We start from the raw sequence: 20,455 nt of genomic DNA, 5'->3' as shown, positions 1-20,455 counted from the left end.
CCGAGTCCGTAATCACCCAGGATCTTTCAATGTGCATTTTATTGATTGGTGTATTCTTCCAGCATATTCAGTACGGTTTTTCACAACCAGTCTGGCCGCACACATTAGTGCAGTGCGGATTGCAGATCCATAATAATGTACAAATGTAATTTTAATTTGCCTTCTTTCGGGGCCTTCTCGGTGATTTGGATGGTTATCCACTCGTTGCTGTTGTTGATCGTCGTCCATGGACCACATGTTCAACCACAATGCATACTTGGTGGTCAAGTAATCTCCAATCTACACAGCAGGTAGATGCAAGTCTTTTCACAGTTTTTTCTTTTCATCAAACTGTTGGTGTGCTCACATGACCACACAACAAAACGGCTCGTAATTCTCCACGGGGATGCCCTTCATCGATCACGTTTAAGTTGATATTCCTGTCCTATCATACAGGATGGGTTTTCTCAATTACTGGTTTCGAATCTGCTGGGCCAGCTTCAGGCTTGTGACCGAGATGTTGTCGACTTTGTACCTGCCAGCATCTCCGTTTGGCATCTGCACAACGTTATCATAGTGGTTAAACATGAGTTTGTATTCCAGCCGATTGCCCAGTGTGGCGTAGAATGGCCACGAGCATCTCGTAGTTGAAAAGCATGCAAAACCAGTTCCCATCCACTTCGGTGATCGCCGATTCCTCTACCATGATGTTGCCGATCTAGTCTTGCATGTAGCTATACCAAACGCCCAGCCGAGTCGTTCTTGATACACCTTAACACATATCATTATTATGCGCACCCTCGCTTTTCCACAGGTCCATGTAACAGTAACACACGTGGCTGTCGTCTATGCTCAACACCTCGTTGCTGTTGATTGTGATGGTGGTTTTCTTAAGGAGGGCCTGACCGATGTTCCAGAACCGTGCCAGGGCACGATGGTGTCATTTTCACCCATCTTCGGGGGAAGCTGAACTCAAAATGAACGACTTCAATGGAATTGTGGTATTAACCAACAACTGAATAAACGTCCTGAGGCTCAGCTGGCCGTTGTCGAGAACGCGCTCGGGTTGTCAACGGATGGAATAGCACTGGAAAACACTGTCACGGGCAGGGAGTTGCCAAATCTAGTTCTGTACCTGCACGCAAAGTCGAAATCGTGAAAGAATTACGGGGATAAGCCAAACAACATCAATATCACGCTTGTTCTGTTTATGAGCGAGTGAATGTCAATTCCCACACCAGTCTGCAGGGAATCATTGTTACAGTGGGAAAACACGACATTACTCGCCGAAATTTTCCTAGGCAACAACATACATTTCTTGGAGTGCAAATACACCCCTGAGAAATTATCAGAAATCCTATTTTGTACATTCAATATAGACGATGAATAATCATCCCTTGGTGATCTAGGAGACACACAGGGGTTCGAATGGGACGATGAAGAAGACATCTTGTACGTCCTACACTTCAAAGGCAATGCATACGAGTTGGTATACATATGTGGGTTGCATCTACATTTCCGAGGGTAGACTGGCTTGTTTATAGGTTTGTCTAAATCTGCAACCCTGACAATTGTTTTGAAAAATGAAAGCTCTATGATTTCACAACCTACTGCCATTTAATCTGGCACCCGTGAACGGCCACCTCCTCGTGGTGGGTGCTGGGTAACGCTGAGAGCCGTTCACCCCCGTTGTGGACCCGGGGGGATATTTGGTCCACCAACCCGTTTGCCGTGGGTTGCGGCCCTGTGTCGGCGGAGGAAGGGATCCTGGTGGTTGAGGGCAATAGGGGCCTGTAATCGTGTTCCTGTTGCTCAATAGACCACTTTGGCCCTGACTTCGCCTAGACGGGTGGTCGAATGGGCCCGGTTCGACCAATCGGCTGGTCACGCCAAGCCCTGTGCATGGTACTTATTTTTGCACACTTTTGACTTTTCAAAAATTGTGTGGTCTTGGCTATTTCACATTTGCTAAAAGTCTTGTTTTCACAATTTGCCTAGAGTCTTATGCCAGAAGGCGGTGGCTCATGGACCAATCTCGTGGGATCTATCCTTTTTAGGCATTTTCCTGCTTGAGTATACTCTCCTAGTATCCTTGGTGCCGTCTGACAGAGATCCACAGACAAAAGGCATCGTCCTTGTTGACACTCCATGGTGGGTGGGGAGCTAGGAGAGTGAATCCAATTTAATACAATCATGGCACCCCCACTTATAAAACGTTCGCATGAATCAGATGATGATGGAGATACTACAGCTCTCTCAAATCCTGCAAGTTGGTCTCGCTTTCTTGTCATGTCTGATCCAAATGATGGTCCTATTAAATTAAATCCTTTTGCTATTGCGAAAGGCATAGAAGGTCTGGCTGGTGAAGTCAAAGAAGTTAAAAAATTACGATCAGGATCTCTCCTTATTGAATGCAAGAAACAAATTCAGTCACAAATTCTGCTTTCAACTAAATCTCTGGCCAATGTTCCTGTTAAGGTGTCGTCTCACAGGACACTCAACAATAGCAAAGGCATCGTCCGTGATACAGGAAGTTGCCTATCTGACATGACTGAAACAGACATTGTTTCCGAGTTACACTCTCAAGGAGTCACTGCTGTCAAACGATTTACATTCAAAAGAGAAAATGAAATTGCAAAAAGCAATACGTACTTGTTTACTTTCTGTCTTCCATCCCGCCCAAGCTCACTTAAAGCTGGTTATTGTTAACTAAGGGTAGATGCCCACATTCCAAATCCCCTAAGATGTTACAATTGCCAAAAGTATGGCCATGGTTCCAACTCTTGCCATAATCCAGCTGCCTGCCATCGATGTGAAGACAGTACACTGTGCAATAACCCATGTGCTTGCGTCAATTGTTCTTGGAGTCATCCCTCGTCTTCCAGAGAATGCCCGTCATGGAAACTCCAATAAAAAAATTCTCGTGTGAAACAAGAACGAAATATCACCTTTTCTGAGGCTAAGAAATACGTCATTGCTCAGGAATCTACCGTCCTATCTTATGCTGACGCAACTGCTTCTCCTGTGGCTTCTGCTACAACTCCCAGACCTCTTCCACGTAAATCGGTAGCTTGCCAGACCGAATACACTTGGGCAAAATCTTCTGCTCCAACCTTGATCCCTACCGCAAATAAAGAGACTTGTACACAAACATCCAGTTCACAAACCCTAAATCAGTCTATACCATCTAGCGATAAGGATTCGTCATCTTCTCATAATACGACCTCATCTCAAAAATCAAAATCAGACAAAAATGAGACACAACTTGAAAAAATCAAATCCAAGCCTAGAGCTGAAACAAATAGAAAGAATCAAAGTGGTAGAACGCCGAAAGGGGCCAATAATCAGGTCCAAATATTTAACAAATTTGGATCACTCGAAGACATGGATATGTCCGACCACAACCATGGAAGGGCACATATCTTGTCACCAGCCAGGAAGGCAAGGGGTCGATCTCCTGTTCATCCCCATAGAGATTGTTTCTTCACCTCTAATACAATGGAACTGTAGAGGACTCAGGACAAATTTAAACGATTTACATCTGTTAGTCCAAGATTTTAAACCGTCAGCATTCTGTTTACAAGAGACATATCTCAAGCAGACTGATCGTTTTGAATTACGTCAATATAATGTTTACCATTGATTTTCTCCTCCGGGTGGAAAAGCCACTGGAGGATCTTCAATCCTTGTTCGGAATGATGTAATCCACAGTCCTGGTCTACTTACTGCAACAGCCTGGAGACTTGTATTAAGACCTACTTTTCATGTTGCAGTTACTCTTTGCTCTTTGTATATTTCGCCTTCCTCATCCGTTCAGCAAACTGATCTTCAGGCTCTGTATGATGAACTCCCTAAACCCTGTATAATCATGGGTGATTTAAATGGGCACAATCCACTCTGGGGCAGTCGTAATACAAACACTAAAGGTAAATTACTGGAGGAATTCATTTCAAATAATGATCTATGCATTTATAATGACGGTTCAAATACGTATTTGCACCCTGGCACAGGAATATATTCATCTCTTGATTTGTCTCTTACTGACTCCAACCTATTGAATGAATTTGAATGGTCAGTCCATGACGACCTCTGTGGAAGTGACCATTTCCCAACAATACTAAAGCCTGTGAATCCATCTGACGTTCCTCCATCATCAAGATGGAATTTTTATAAGGCTAACTGGCCACTGTATGAAATTCTCTGCGCTGAACAACTTAAACCTGAACTTTTTAATGATATTCCTGATGCCATTAAATGTTTCTCAGATAAGCTAAATACCATAGCTGACGAATGTATCCCAAAGTCCTCTTCAATTCCTCACATACGAAAACCATGGTCTACAGATAAATGCAAACAGGCTAGGAAGGCACGAAGGAAAGCCGAACATTACTTTCGTCGCCATCCTATGGTCCACAATTTAGATAAATGTAAAATTGTGAACGCCAAAGCTCGACGTACTTTCAAAAAAAGTAAACGCCACTCTTGGCAAACACTCTTGTCTTAAAAATTAATTCGCGCACGCCGATATCAAAGGTGTGGAATATGATCCAGAAAATCAAGGGTAAGGGATCGAAAGTTAGCATCAATCATCTGAAAGATGGGAACCAATTATTGATTAGTAAATCAGATATTGCAAATAAACTTGGTGAAACGTTGGCCAAACACTCTTCCTCATCTAATTATGTACCAGAATTCCAAAAGTATGAAAAACAGCAGGAAAGGACACCTATTAATTTCAATTCAGATAATGGAGAAGACTACAATGAAACATTTTCGATACATGAACTTCACACTGCTCTTGATTAGGCTCACGATACTGCTTCTGGGGCTGATAGTATACATTATCAACTCATGAAACACTTGCCAGACTCATGTTTGGAGACACTATTATATATTTTTGATAACATTTGGACAAGTGGAAAATTCCCTTCCTCGTGGCGTGATGCTATTATTGGTTCCCATCCCTAAATCTGGACGTGATCATACTAATCCTTCTAATTATAGGCCCATTTCACTAACTAGCTGTGTTTGCAAGACCATGGAGCGCATGATAAATAACCGACTTGTTTGGTACTTGGAAATCAATAACCTAATAACAGATATACAATGCGGTTTCCGTAAAAACAGAAGTGCTGTCGATCATTTAGTGCGTTTAGAATCTTTTGTTAAAAATAATTAATAAACAACATACAGTGTCAATCTTTTTCGATTTAGAAAAAGCGCATGACACATGGAAACATGGAATTTTAAAAGATTTACATGACTTTGGATTACGAGGTCGTTTACCTCAATTTATATCCAACTTTTTAAATGACAGAAAATTTCAGGTCCGAGTGGGTTCAACCCTGTCTGATCATTACAATCAGGATCAGGTGTCCCACAAGGCAGTATTTTGTCTGTCACATTGTTTAGCATTAAGATTAACAGTTTGTTAATATTTCTTGCCGCGGTAAAAATATGCATACTATTGAACGGCAACTACAGTTGTGTTTAAACAAAATAAATAAATGGTGTCTCGAAAATGGATTTAAATTTTCTCAGTCAAAAACTAATTGTCTACACTTCTGTAGAAAATATAAGCCACATAAGGATCCAGAACTCTTTTTAAATGGCACTCCCATTAAAGTGGTCAAGGAGGCCAAGTTCTTGGGTATAATTTTCGACTCCCATTTAACTTTTCTTCCACACATTAAATATCTAAAAAATAAATGCTTGAAGGCTCTGGATTTACTAAACGTTGTTTCCAATTCAAAACGGGGAGGGGATCAAGCTACCCTCCTTCACCTATATAGGTCACTGGTCCGTTCAAAGCTTGATTATGGGTCCATCGTATATGGGGGAGCCTGTAAAAGCAGCTTAAGACTATTGGATTCTGTCCACCACCAAGGTCTTAGACTTTGTCTCGGATCCTTCAGAACTTCTCCTGTGGACAGTCTTTCCGTCGAGGCAGATAAACCATCTCTTTCACAACGCCGTATATAATTCGTACAATATATTACAAAACTTTTTTTCTAACAAGTCTAACCCTGCTTTTAACTGTATCTTTAATCCCGCTATGGGGATTTATATACTAAGAAATCCTCCCTTGTTCCACCTCTTGGGCATAGAGTTAAACCATTCCTTTCTGGTGCTGGCATTGAGCTGGAGACTATACATCATTCGCGTTTGCTTTCTTCTCCTCCTGGGGTGGTGGGGTAGCGTAGTGGTTAAGGCGTTCGCTCGTCACGCCGAAGACCCGGGTTCGATTCCCCACATGGGTACAATGTGTGAAGCCCATTTTCTGGTGTCCCCCGCCGTGATATTGCTGGAATATTGCTAAAAGCGGCGTAAAACTTAATTCACTCACTCAATTCTTCTCCTCCTTGGCAACTAGTGGGGCCAAAAGTTGATTTAACTGTTACACGGTTTAAGAAGTCAGAAACTAATCAATTACAATATAAACAAGAATATAATCAATCAAAACATAAATATAGCAATTACAAACCCATATTTACCGGTGGGTCCAAGGACGATGGCGCAGTAGCTTGTGCCACTGTCATTGGATCCAGAACAATAACTTCTAGATTACCAGATTGCAGCTCCATTTTCACAGCTGAAGCAAACGCCATACTAATGGCTCTTAAATATGTTCAAAGACACCCCAAACATAAACAGTATGTAATATATTCGGACTCTCTTTCTTGCCTTCAGGCTATTAAAAATATTTCTTGCAAACATCCACTTTTAATTGAAATTATTGAATTGCATAATGATCTTACTACTGGCCAATACGACATCGTCTTCTGTTGGTTACCCAGCTACGTGGGCATTTCTGGTAACACAATGGCCGATCTAGCTGCTAAAGCAGCACTCAACAAATCTGTGACACCACTTCTTATTCCTTACAGCGATTACAAAGCCATCATTACATCTTATATCCGTGATCTGATGCAAAAGAAGTGGGACACCCAAGTAGGTATAAACAAATTACATGCGATAAAACCCTATGGTGTAAATCCAGCTAGGGTCCATGTAGGTAGCAAAAGTAATGTAAGTCCCCATGGCCCCTAGTATGGTGATCTACCTTCAGTTGTTGGTGATCCATATAGTCTGTTTTCATATTGTATTGTCTGGATAGGGATATTAGTTTTAACTTTTCACGCTAGTTTTATTTCTTATTGTGATATTCTAGTTGTTTTACTGTCCGTCGTCGACAGATTTTTCTCATATACATAGATTCCTTTTATAAGAATGCTCTCGTCACGATATGGCTGCAATACTGCCGATGTGACGTTAAATATTAACTCACTCACTCACTCACTGTCCTTTGTTGACAGGTTTTTGTGATATAAATGTATTCCATTTCATGTTTAATGTTCTCGTAACGATATGGCTGAAATATTGCCGATGTGACGTAAAATATTACCTCACTCACTCACCCATTTAATCTTGTCATCTGATCTGCTTATTTTGAGAATACAACATGTTTTCATAGGTGACTCTGTCAAAATCGCTTGTTGTCATAATGTTTATAAATCGTTCTTGAAGTCTGCCATTTAGGATTGTTTTCAGGGGGTTACAAAAGGGGGTTTTATGATTTGTCAGGTACCTTCATGGATCATTTATTTTGTGAGGTAGAGGCCAGTGAGTTATCTTCAAAGAGGTGTTACTCTTCAAGACTTAATAAGTCTGATAGTTTGTCAGATGGTGATCACATTCTTTCCAGAGAGTAACTTATTAGTGCGCAGAGTGAGGATGTTGAAGTGCAGAAGTCGATCAGTAAGGTTGTTTCTTTTTAGGAGTTTAGCAAGGTACTAGTTTGTTATTACTTCAAGATGGTGTTATGATGAGGAAATATATGTCGTCGAGTGTTCCTGCAGAGAATGAATGGAAATTGCATCATCAAATTGTGGTACCGAAAGTACTTCAAAAGCATGTGCTTTCATTGGCACATGAAAGGCCCGTGACAAGTCATCCGAATGTAAACAAAAGTTGTGTAATATTTTGGCCCATTTTTTTGTCCCTGTGTGAGACAGGATGCGGCTGAATTTAGTAACACCTTGTCATATATGCCAAATTGTTGGAACACCAAATCAGAAAATCCCCTCCTCTCCCTAAAGACCTATACCAGCTATTGAGAAGCATTTCCGTAGAGTTATTATTGATTGTGTTGGTCCTCTACCTAAGATTAAGTCTGGCAGTCAGTATCTTCTCACTATCCTGTATGCTTCTACCAGATGTCCTGAAGCAATTCCAGGATTGTTGCTCCTGCAAGTGTCACGTTTATCACTTTAGTTGGTTTGCCAAATGTTCAGTGTAATCCTGCGCTACAACGTTATACCTAAGGGGTTACAACAAGGTATGTTCCATTTGGGTATTAAGCAAGATCTAGTGCTTATCATTCAGAGATACACAGAGCTTTCATGAAACTCAAGAATATGACGAAGACTTATTGTTCTGAGACAGAGAAAACCTGGCTTAGCCCCTTTGAGCTTTGAAAGAGTTAGTTTATTTTCCATTCCTGGTCAGCCACTGAGAGGTAAATATCAAGGTCCATATGTTGTTGACAGAAAGGTTAGTGACACAGACTATGGTATCTTCTTTGAGACGCATTTAGACTCCAAAAAATCAGGCGAGTGGCAAACCACCTACCAGCCAGAAACAACAATCACTCGCAACATTTTATCACGTCCCATGCTATTGTGGACAAACCTACATTGAAGAAACATGAAGAACCCTCAAAACCCGAATCAACGAACACCAAACCTCAGTATCTAAATCTGACTCAAATTCTGCCCCGTCAGTATACAATATACATTATTCAAAACTCTTGGATTTGCCTGAATTATATTTTGCTGGTTCAAAGCGGATTGCTTATATCTTTTGTCCCCGCAGACCCGTGAAGGTCCCGGGGTAGAATAGGCCTTCAGCAACCCATGCTTGCCATAAAAGGCGACTCAGCTTGTCGTAAGAGGCGACTAACGGGATCGGGTGGTCAGGCTCGCTGACTTGGTTGACGCATGTCATCGGTTCCCAATTGCGCAGATCGATGCTCATGTTGTTGATCACTGGATTGTCTGGTCCAGACTCGATTATTTACAGACCGCCGCCATATAGCTGGAATATTGCTGAGTGCGGCGTAAAACTAAACTCACTCACTCATTTGTCCCCGCAATTTATCAACCACAACATAAAGTAGTGATAAATAGCTCCCAGTATCCAAACGGTTTATATGTATACAATGTATGAACATCATGCTTTCATTTCACTTCACTGGGGATATTTTAGTCTCACGTTTCGATAATCTTTTAATAGCTTTAGCATATTTATTTCAAAATTCCAACAGGGGTATGGCAACGAGGTTACATAGAAGTTCAGACACGCGTACACTAAATCATGATAGGATTCTTCACGAAATCATAGGTTTGATATATAATCTCATTTTTGAGAACATATTTTTTAACATAATTATTATTCTTTGGAATAGGTTGAAATCCCTAAAACGCAGCAATGTTAGGAAACCTTGTTCCTGGTGGGGGTGCATAGTAATAGAGTTGTTGTACTTCACTAGATCTGAAGCAATAGTAACATGCTGCAAGTGGGATACGACTTTCCTACAGCATGGTAGGACTCCCCTTTACTGTTATTAACAGAGACAGGACTGACTTATACGTCAGTGGCAGCAGGTTCATTGGCGAGTCAAGGTTCCGTTTACGTGGCCTCAATCGGGGCTTCAATGTGGGGAGAAACACAGTCGTAACACTATCACAAGGCATGATTTCTTCGATAGTTCTCTATAACCTGACAGGACAGTTTTAAAATGAAATGAAATCTCGCGTCATCCTTTGTTCACATGGCCCGCGGGGTAGGACATAACGTGCAATGGGCATGTTGCAAGAGGGAAGATCAGTTATTGACGTCGCAAGAGCAATGGGATACAGTCGCCGTACTGTGTATGACTTGCGAGGTCGTCGACAAGAAACTGTCAACACTTCTGATGGCCCAAGGTCAGGTCGTCCACGTGTTACGTCACGAGCAGAAGACCACCAAATCGTCCTACGTCACCTACGTGACAGATTTCTGCCGGCTACGCGAACTAGGGTTGAGATGTTTAGAGGTCGACTGTCCTCACAGACCATTGAATATACGCCAGAAATGGTCTTTGCACAACCAACACATATAGAGAACAGTGATAAGATGATAAGGACATATCCGTTGACATACCATGGGGCAAAGCCCATTTCTTCCATGCCTTAAAACCATAATCATACTTCAATTTTTGTTGAGTTAACTCACGAGAAAGGCACATGCTCTGAAACACTTCTTATGAGCCATCGTGTTGAAGTTAAATGGTTCACTCCAAACAACCCGCCAAACTTGGAACATATGCTTCCTGAAAAGTGTGAAAATACATTCCAGTCTTCAACTTGAGGTATGAATACCTTCTTGGGGTACAATACAGCCCAGAAGCTGGCATACAGTAGGTACTATCTAGTTCTAGGCTAAACCTCAAGACACAGATAAAACATGCACTCTGTCACTTCCCGGATTCCAAAATCTGGAGTCAAATCTCACAACCTAGGCCGCAAATCTGTCAAAGTCAAATGGACCCATGGCAGTGAGGTTAGGAAAGACATAATGCCGGATACCCCAATCATCGCCATCTACCATCTTACTCAGATAATCAGCACGCTCATTTTCTAACCTTGGTATCCATTGCATGTCAATCTTGACTATTGGCTCTCATGCTACCTTTCAACACAGTCGACACTACATTTTGAGTGTCAGTAAACCATTTCACATTATGCGATTCCAAAATGGAAATGACACTTTTCAGAAGTGGAAAGATAGCCACCAGGTCTCTCCACGTAGAACTTCTATTGCTGAAGCTGTGTGATATGGCCCACTTCTACACAATGCCCGTCAAAACCACCGAAACTGGAATTACTGGCATCACTGTGAACCGCCCATATAAGAAACTTTCCATAGCATAGAGTGCATTCACTGTGTCCATTATTATGTGCAGCCCCAAAGTGTAACTGATCTCTATTAAAATCGCTGTCTTTCCACAAAGTAGCCTGGAGTGTCTGACTAGTCATTAGTTGAGACAGAGTACCAACAAGCATCATCAAATCAACTGCTTGTCGGAGAACCGAAGCTAAGCTGTTCACCTGAACTAGCAACGAAGACAAAAGTTCTGCTATACACTGCTTAAGAGTATACATTTTCCGTTGGAGAATGAACAGCTTAATTTGTCTAGAATCTATGATAAAAAACAACTATTCGATCACTTGAACCGGCTTCCATGGGACCTTTTTCACTTTTCGTACAAATCATGCTTTCAACACGTCTTGTTTGACTTTGATTTGGGGCCCTAAAACTGAAGAAAAGTGGTGTTTTTAACACCCCAAAAGTGGAATTGATAAACGAAAAATGAGTGAAAAAGTGGCTTTGATTAATTTACGTTACTTTTTTTAAAACGTGTGAGATTATCAATGTCTGCCGGGAGAGTGTGACAAATGCTTAAAAATCGTGAATCTCAAGCTAAAGGCGCGAGAGTTGGCAGGTCTGTTATATGCATGTTTCTTGTCTTGAACCTCAAAATGTATTGACTAATCAGTTCCAATGTCACCATACAGCAAAACGTAATTGTTCAGTGCTTTGAAACTGAATTTGATCCCTTTTCTTTTCCATTGACAATGGCAATCGGTTTTCATTTCATTTTATAGAATTCATCGTTCGGACCTTCTCATTAACTGCCTTCCTAATTTGTGGTTGATCCAACTTTTCAAATGGCGTCTGTTGATCCCCTGGGGCTGTTCATGATAAAAAAATAACCGAAGTTCACGGCAGCCGAGAATGACCAAACTGAAAGTTCTCTCCCTCTCATATCACCCAGAGCCCCCTCAAACTGAAAATTTACTTCACTTCATAAATCATGAGTAACTTCAGGTTTTCCTTTCCCGTCACACTGATTCTCAATACGTTCCTAGCACGACGAAAGCCGTATTAAAAGCACGTGGTATTCTCTCTGTACTCTGTACCTCAGATTACAGGTTCCACTGTCAAGGAACTTTCGGAGAATGAAGGATCTTGACGACATTACTCTGCCTCACCCACAAGTCTTCATTTTCTCCTCACAGTGTCGTACCCGCAAATCTTCATTTTGTCGGTTAACTAAGATACAAGACAAATTTTAACTATTTGGGAAAATGTCTCTGTGTCCTCCCTTATTCCTGCTTGCTTCACTTGTAGGATCCTTGTTGTTAATGCAGCTATACCTTGAAACAGACGCATTGCAATGCCTAGTCATACTATATATTGGCAGTCAAACTAATCTAACTTGACACGTATGATGGAAAAGCTGAACCAACTGATTGTTTAAACAAAGATAAAGGTACTTGCCTCAATTTTTACTTCACTTTATTAATCGTGATATATACTACCTTACTGTACATCCGACTCTTTCTGAATATGTTGCTGGAATAATGAAACAAGTATTGAAAGAGGGTGTTATTTCTCTCTGTATCTTCTAGCCTGCGACTCTGGGCATTATGGATTGAACTGTGAACAGTCTTGTACTGCACGTCACTGCAAGAATGACTCCAGGTGTGATGTGATACAAGGCCAGTGTGTCGGAGGATGCGCAGCAGGATATCGTGGAGCAGACTGTAGACAAGGTAATTCTTTCAACACCATATTTTTCCCGTACAACAATGATATGGTATAAGGGTGTCATGAAGAGACATTTGAACAAGTCCAGAAAGTCTCGTTCCATTATCGTATTTACTCTTTGAACATGTAAAGAGTTAAAAATCAAATTTAGTGACTGCGTGCGTCTAGCAGAATGGTTTTCCCTCCTTTAAAATTTCTTTCATTCAAAACGAAAGCTACAGGATATACATCATTTGTGAATGTACAAACGAGGCCATTGTATAATTGTACAGGCACACCACTTGAGGCACGTTGCCAACACTATGTTCTCTGATTCATTAGTGAATCAGAGGCCAAATATTCATTTGTCGGTAAAGATTGTGCATTTTCCAAGCCTTCCCCAAGTTCACATCGTTTTCGAATGCATAGAGCAGGTTTTCAATTACATGTTGAAACCCCCTCTTCTATTAGTGTAGTCTGTATTGGTAACAGGGGCAGGTTTTAATCTACTGGATAGTGAAATATAAGTGTCATAAGGCGATCTTGTTGAAGTGTCTGCTTTGCCTATGTGTCATTTCAACCCCATCCATTTGCTGATACGTATCCAACAGCCTAAAATTTCAGGTTCCGATTAGAGGGACTCTCAGGAAATGAAGGATCTTGACGTCATTTCTCTGCCTCACCCACAATTCGTCATTTTCTCCTCACACTGTCTTACCCGCAAGTCTTGATTTTGTCTGTTAACTAACATACAACGGAAACATTTGTGAAAATGTGTCGGTGTCCTCCTTTATTCCTGCTTGCTTCATAAGTCATTTGTAGGATTTCCATATTGTTAATGCAGCTGTACCTTGACGGTGCTATCTATCTTATTCAAGGTCCATATTTTTGACTGTGCATTAAGATCCAACATTTATGAAAATTTGTCTCTAATTCGAACGGTATTCGTGTTTACTTCAAAAGTAGGACTTAGTTATTCTGAGTACAGCATTCCATTGGATCATGCAATATTGTAATGTCTAATCATACTATATCTTGACACTCATTTGTAGGATTTCCATATTGTTAATGCAGCTGTACCTTGAAACAGACGCATTGCAATGCCTAGTCATACTATATACTGGCAGCCAAACTAATCTAACTTGACACGTATGATGAAAAAGCTGAACCAACTGATTGTTTAAACAAAGATAAAGGTACTTGCCTCAATTTTTACTTCACTTAATTAATCGTGATATATACTACCTTACTATACATCCGACTCTTTCTGAATATGTTGCTGGAATAATGACACAAGTATTGAAAGAGGGTGTTATTTCTCTCTGTATCTTCTAGCCTGCGACTCTGGGCATTATGGATTGAACTGTGAACAGTCTTGTACTGCACGTCACTGCAAGAATGACTCCAGGTGTGATGTGATACAAGGCCAGTGTGTCGGAGGATGCGCAGCAGGATATCGTGGAGCAGACTGTAGACAAGGTAATTCTTTCAACACCATATTTTTCCCGTACAACAATGATATGGTATAAGGGTGTCATGAAGAGACATTTGAACAAGTCCAGAAAGTCTCGTTCCATTATCGTATTTACTCTTTGAACATGTAAAGAGTTAAAAATCAAATTTAGTGACTGCGTGCGTCTAGCAGAATGGTTTTCCCTCCTTTAAAATTTCTTTCATTCAAAACGAAAGCTACAGGATATACATCATTTGTGAATGTACAAACGAGGCCATTGTATAATTGTACAGGCACACCACTTGAGGCACGTTGCCAACACTATGTTCTCTGATTCATTAGTGAATCAGAGGCCAAATATTCATTTGTCGGTAAAGATTGTGCATTTTCCAAGCCTTCCCCAAGTTCACATCGTTTTCGAATGCATAGAGCAGGTTTTCAATTACATGTTGAAACCCCCTCTTCTACTATTGTAGCACCTATTGGTAACAGGAGCAGGATTTAATTTACGGGGTAGTGAAATATAAGTGTCATAAGGCGATCTTGTTGATGTATGTCCCTTGCCTGTGTGTCATTGCAACCCCATCCATTTGCTGATACGTATCCAACAGCCTAAAATTACAGCTTCAGATTAGAGGGACTCTCAGGAAATGAAGGACCTTGACGTCATTTCTCTGCCTCACCCACAATTCGTCATTTTCTCCTCACAGTGTCTTACCCACAAATCGTGATTTTGTCTGTTAACTAACATACAACAGGACAAACATTTGTGAAAAGAAGTCGGTGTCCTCCTTGATTCCTATTTGCTTCATAACCCATTTGTAGGATTTCCTTATGTTCATGAAACTTTCCTTCAAACAGACGCATTGCAATGCCTAGTCATACTATATACTGGCAGCCAAACTAATCTAACTTGACACGTATGATGAAAAAGCTGAACCAACTGATTGTTTAAACAAAGATAAAGGTACTTGCCTCAATTTTTACTTCACTTTATTAATCGTGATATATACTACCTTACTGTACATCCGACTCTTTCTGAATATGTTGCTGGAATAATGAAACAAGTATTGAAAGAGGGTGTTTTTTCTCTCTGTATCTTCTAGCCTGCGACTCTGGGCATTATGGATTGAACTGTGAACAGTCTTGTGCTGCACGTCACTGCAAGAATGACTCCAAGTGTGATGTGATACAAGGCCAGTGTGTCGGAGGATGCGCAGCAGGATATCGTGGAGCAGACTGTAGACAAGGTAATTCTTTCAACACCATATTTTTCCCGTACAACAATGATATGGTATAAGGGTGTCATGAAGAGACATTTGAACAAGTCCAGAAAGTCTCGTTCCATTATCGTATTTACTCTTTGAACATGTAAAGAGTCAAAAATCAAATTTAGTGACTGCGTGCGTCTAGCAGAATGGTTTTCCCTCCTTTAAAATTTCTTTCATTCAAAACGAAAGCTACAGGATATACATCATTTGTGAATGTACAAACGAGGCCATTGTATAATTGTACAGGCACACCACTTGAGGCACGTTGCCAACACTATGTTCTCTGATTCATTAGTGAATCAGAGGCCAAATATTCATTTGTCGGTAAAGATTGTGCATTTTCCAAGCCTTCCCCAAGTTCACATCGTTTTCGAATGCATAGAGCAGGTTTTCAATTACATGTTGAAACCCCCTCTTCTATTAGTGTAGTCTGTATTGGTAACAGGGGCAGGTTTTAATCTACTGGATAGTGAAATATAAGTGTCATAAGGCGATCTTGTTGAAGTGTCTGCTTTGCCTATGTGTCATTTCAACCCCATCCATTTGCTGATACGTATCCAACAGCCTAAAATTTCAGGTTCCGATTAGAGGGACTCTCAGGAAATGAAGGATCTTGACGTCATTTCTCTGCCTCACCCACAATTCGTCATTTTCTCCTCACACTGTCTTACCCGCAAGTCTTGATTTTGTCTGTTAACTAACATACAACGGAAACATTTGTGAAAATGTGTCGGTGTCCTCCTTTATTCCTGCTTGCTTCATAAGTCATTTGTAGGATTTCCATATTGTTAATGCAGCTGTACCTTGACGGTGCTATCTATCTTATTCAAGGTCCATATTTTTGACTGTGCATTAAGATCCAACATTTATGAAAATTTGTCTCTAATTCGAACGGTATTCGTGTTTACTTCAAAAGTAGGACTTAGTTATTCTGAGTACAGCATTCCATTGGATCATGCAATATTGTATTGTCTAATCATACTATATCTTGACACTCATTTGTAGGATTTCCATATTGTTAATGCAGCTGTACCTTGAAACAGACGCATTGCAATGCCTAGTCATACTATATACTGGCAGCCAAACTAATCTAACTTGACACGTATGATGAAAAAGCTGAACCAACTGATTGTTTAAACAAAGATAAAGGTACTTGCCTCAATTTTTACTTCACTTTATTAATCGTGATATATACTACCTTACTGTACATCCGACTCTTTCTGAATATGTTGCTGGAATAATGACACAAGTATTGAAAGAGGGTGTTATTTCTCTCTGTATCTTCTAGCCTGCGACTCTGGGCATTATGGATTGAACTGTGAACAGTCTTGTACTGCACGTCACTGCAAGAATGACTCCAGGTGTGATGTGATACAAGGCCAGTGTGTCGGAGGATGCGCAGCAGGATATCGTGGAGTAGACTGTAGACAAGGTAATTCTTTCAACTCCATACCTTTCCCGTACAACAATGATATGGTATAAGGGTGTCATGAAAAGACATTTGAACAAGTCCAGAAAGTCTCGTTCCATTATCGTATTTACTCTTTGAATATGTAAAGGGTTCGAAATCAAATTCAGTGACTGCGTGCTTCTAGTAGAATGGTTTTCTCTCCTTTCTTTAATTCAAAACCGAAACAACAGGATATACATCATTTGTGAATGTACAAATGAGGCCATTGTATAGTTGTACAGGCACACCATTAGAGTCACGTTGCCAACACTATGTTCTTTCATTAGTGAATCAGAGGCCAAATATTCATTTGTCGGTTAAGATTGTGCATTTTCCAAGCCTTCCCCAAGTTCACATCGTTTTCGAATGCATAGAGCAGGTTTTCAAATACATGTTGAAACCCCCTCTTCTACTATTGTAGCACCTATTGGTAACAGGAGCAGGATTTAATTTACGGGGTAGTGAAATATAAGTGTCATAAGGCGATCTTGTTGATGTATGTCCCTTGCCTGTGTGTCATTGCAACCCCATCCATTTGCTGATACGTATCCAACAGCCTAAAATTACAGCTTCAGATTAGAGGGACTCTCAGGAAATGAAGGACCTTGACGTCATTTCTCTGCCTCACCCACAATTCGTCATTTTCTCCTCACAGTGTCTTACCCACAAATCGTGATTTTGTCGGTTAACTAACATACAACAGGACAAACATTTGTGAAAAGAAGTCGGTGTCCTCCTTGATTCCTATTTGCTTCATAACCCATTTGTAGGATTTCCTTATGTTCATGAAACTTTCCTTCAAACAGACGCATTGCAATGCCTAGTCATACTATATACTGGCAGCCAAACTAATCTAACTTGACACGTATGATGAAAAAGCTGAACCAACTGATTGTTTAAACAAAGATAAAGGTACTTGCCTCAATTTTTACTTCACTTTATTAATCGTGATATATACTACCTTACTGTACATCCGACTCTTTCTGAATATGTTGCTGGAATAATGAAACAAGTATTGAAAGAGGGTGTTTTTTCTCTCTGTATCTTCTAGCCTGCGACTCTGGGCATTATGGATTGAACTGTGAACAGTCTTGTACTGCACGTCACTGCAAGAATGACTCCAGGTGTGATGTGATACAAGGCCAGTGTGTCGGAGGATGCGCAGCAGGATATCGTGGAGCAGACTGTAGACAAGGTAATTCTTTCAACACCATATTTTTCCCGTACAACAATGATATGGTATAAGGGTGTCATGAAAAGACATTTGAACAAGTCCAGAAAGTCTCGTTCCATTATCGTATTTACTCTTTGAACATGTAAAGAGTTAAAAATCAAATTTAGTGACTGCGTGCGTCTAGTAGAATGGTTTTCCCTCCTTTAAAATTTCTTTCATTCAAAACGAAAGCTACAGGATATACATCATTTGTGAATGTACAAACGAGGCCATTGTATAATTGTACAGGCACACCACTTGAGGCACGTTGCCAACACTATGTTCTCTGATTCATTAGTGAATCAGAGGCCAAATATTCATTTGTCGGTAAAGATTGTGCATTTTCCAAGCCTTCCCCAAGTTCACATCGTTTTCGAATGCATAGAGCAGGTTTTCAATTACATGTTGAAACCCCCTCTTCTATTAGTGTAGTCTGTATTGGTAACAGGGGCAGGTTTTAATCTACTGGATAGTGAAATATAAGTGTCATAAGGCGATCTTGTTGAAGTGTCTGCTTTGCCTATGTGTCATTTCAACCCCATCCATTTGCTGATACGTATCCAACAGCCTAAAATTTCAGGTTCCGATTAGAGGGACTCTCAGGAAATGAAGGATCTTGACGTCATTTCTCTGCCTCACCCACAATTCGTCATTTTCTCCTCACACTGTCTTACCCGCAAGTCTTGATTTTGTCTGTTAACTAACATACAACGGAAACATTTGTGAAAATGTGTCGGTGTCCTCCTTTATTCCTGCTTGCTTCATAAGTCATTTGTAGGATTTCCATATTGTTAATGCAGCTGTACCTTGACGGTGCTATCTATCTTATTCAAGGTCCATATTTTTGACTGTGCATTAAGATCCAACATTTATGAAAATTTGTCTCTAATTCGAACGGTATTCGTGTTTACTTCAAAAGTAGGACTTAGTTATTCTGAGTACAGCATTCCATTGGATCATGCAATATTGTATTGTCTAATCATACTATATCTTGACACTCATTTGTAGGATTTCCATATTGTTAATGCAGCTGTACCTTGAAACAGACGCATTGCAATGCCTAGTCATACTATATACTGGCAGCCAAACTAATCTAACTTGACACGTATGATGAAAAAGCTGAACCAACTGATTGTTTAAACAAAGATAAAGGTACTTGCCTCAATTTTTACTTCACTTTATTAATCGTGATATATACTACCTTACTGTACATCCGACTCTTTCTGAATATGTTGCTGGAATAATGACACAAGTATTGAAAGAGGGTGTTATTTCTCTCTGTATCTTCTAGCCTGCGACTCTGGGCATTATGGATTGAACTGTGAACAGTCTTGTACTGCACGTCACTGCAAGAATGACTCCAGGTGTGATGTGATACAAGGCCAGTGTGTCGGAGGATGCGCAGCAGGATATCGTGGAGTAGACTGTAGACAAGGTAATTCTTTCAACTCCATACCTTTCCCGTACAACAATGATATGGTATAAGGGTGTCATGAAAAGACATTTGAACAAGTCCAGAAAGTCTCGTTCCATTATCGTATTTACTCTTTGAATATGTAAAGGGTTCGAAATCAAATTCAGTGACTGCGTGCTTCTAGTAGAATGGTTTTCTCTCCTTTCTTTAATTCAAAACCGAAACAACAGGATATACATCATTTGTGAATGTACAAATGAGGCCATTGTATAGTTGTACAGGCACACCATTAGAGTCACGTTGCCAACACTATGTTCTTTCATTAGTGAATCAGAGGCCAAATATTCATTTGTCGGTTAAGATTGTGCATTTTCCAAGCCTTCCCCAAGTTCACATCGTTTTCGAATGCATAGAGCAGGTTTTCAAATACATGTTGAAACCCCCTCTTCTACTATTGTAGCACCTATTGGTAACAGGAGCAGGATTTAATTTACGGGGTAGTGAAATATAAGTGTCATAAGGCGATCTTGTTGATGTATGTCCCTTGCCTGTGTGTCATTGCAACCCCATCCATTTGCTGATACGTATCCAACAGCCTAAAATTACAGCTTCAGATTAGAGGGACTCTCAGGAAATCAAGGACCTTGACGTCATTTCTCTGCCTCACCCACAATTCGTCATTTTCTCCTCACAGTGTCTTACCCACAAATCGTGATTTTGTCGGTTAACTAACATACAACAGGACAAACATTTGTGAAAAGAAGTCGGTGTCCTCCTTGATTCCTATTTGCTTCATAACCCATTTGTAGGATTTCCTTATGTTCATGAAACTTTCCTTCAAACAGACGCATTGCAATGCCTAGTCATACTATATACTGGCAGCCAAACTAATCTAACTTGACACGTATGATGAAAAAGCTGAACCAACTGATTGTTTAAACAAAGATAAAGGTACTTGCCTCAATTTTTACTTCACTTTATTAATCGTGATATATACTACCTTACTGTACATCCGACTCTTTCTGAATATGTTGCTGGAATA

General features: G+C 40.4%; 1 pseudogene; it reads left to right on the top strand.

Annotated features, from left to right (window-relative positions):
- The window catches only part of LOC137291199 (multiple epidermal growth factor-like domains protein 6), an 88,971-nt pseudogene that overhangs the window by 41,159 nt on the left and 27,357 nt on the right, over nt 1-20,455 (top strand).

The sequence above is a fragment of the Haliotis asinina genome, chromosome 7 (genome assembly GCF_037392515.1).
Source record: "Haliotis asinina isolate JCU_RB_2024 chromosome 7, JCU_Hal_asi_v2, whole genome shotgun sequence".
Classification (NCBI taxonomy): domain Eukaryota; kingdom Metazoa; phylum Mollusca; class Gastropoda; order Lepetellida; family Haliotidae; genus Haliotis; species Haliotis asinina.
Note: the sequence above shows the minus strand (reverse complement) of the source record. Positions and strands in the feature narration are given on the sequence as shown.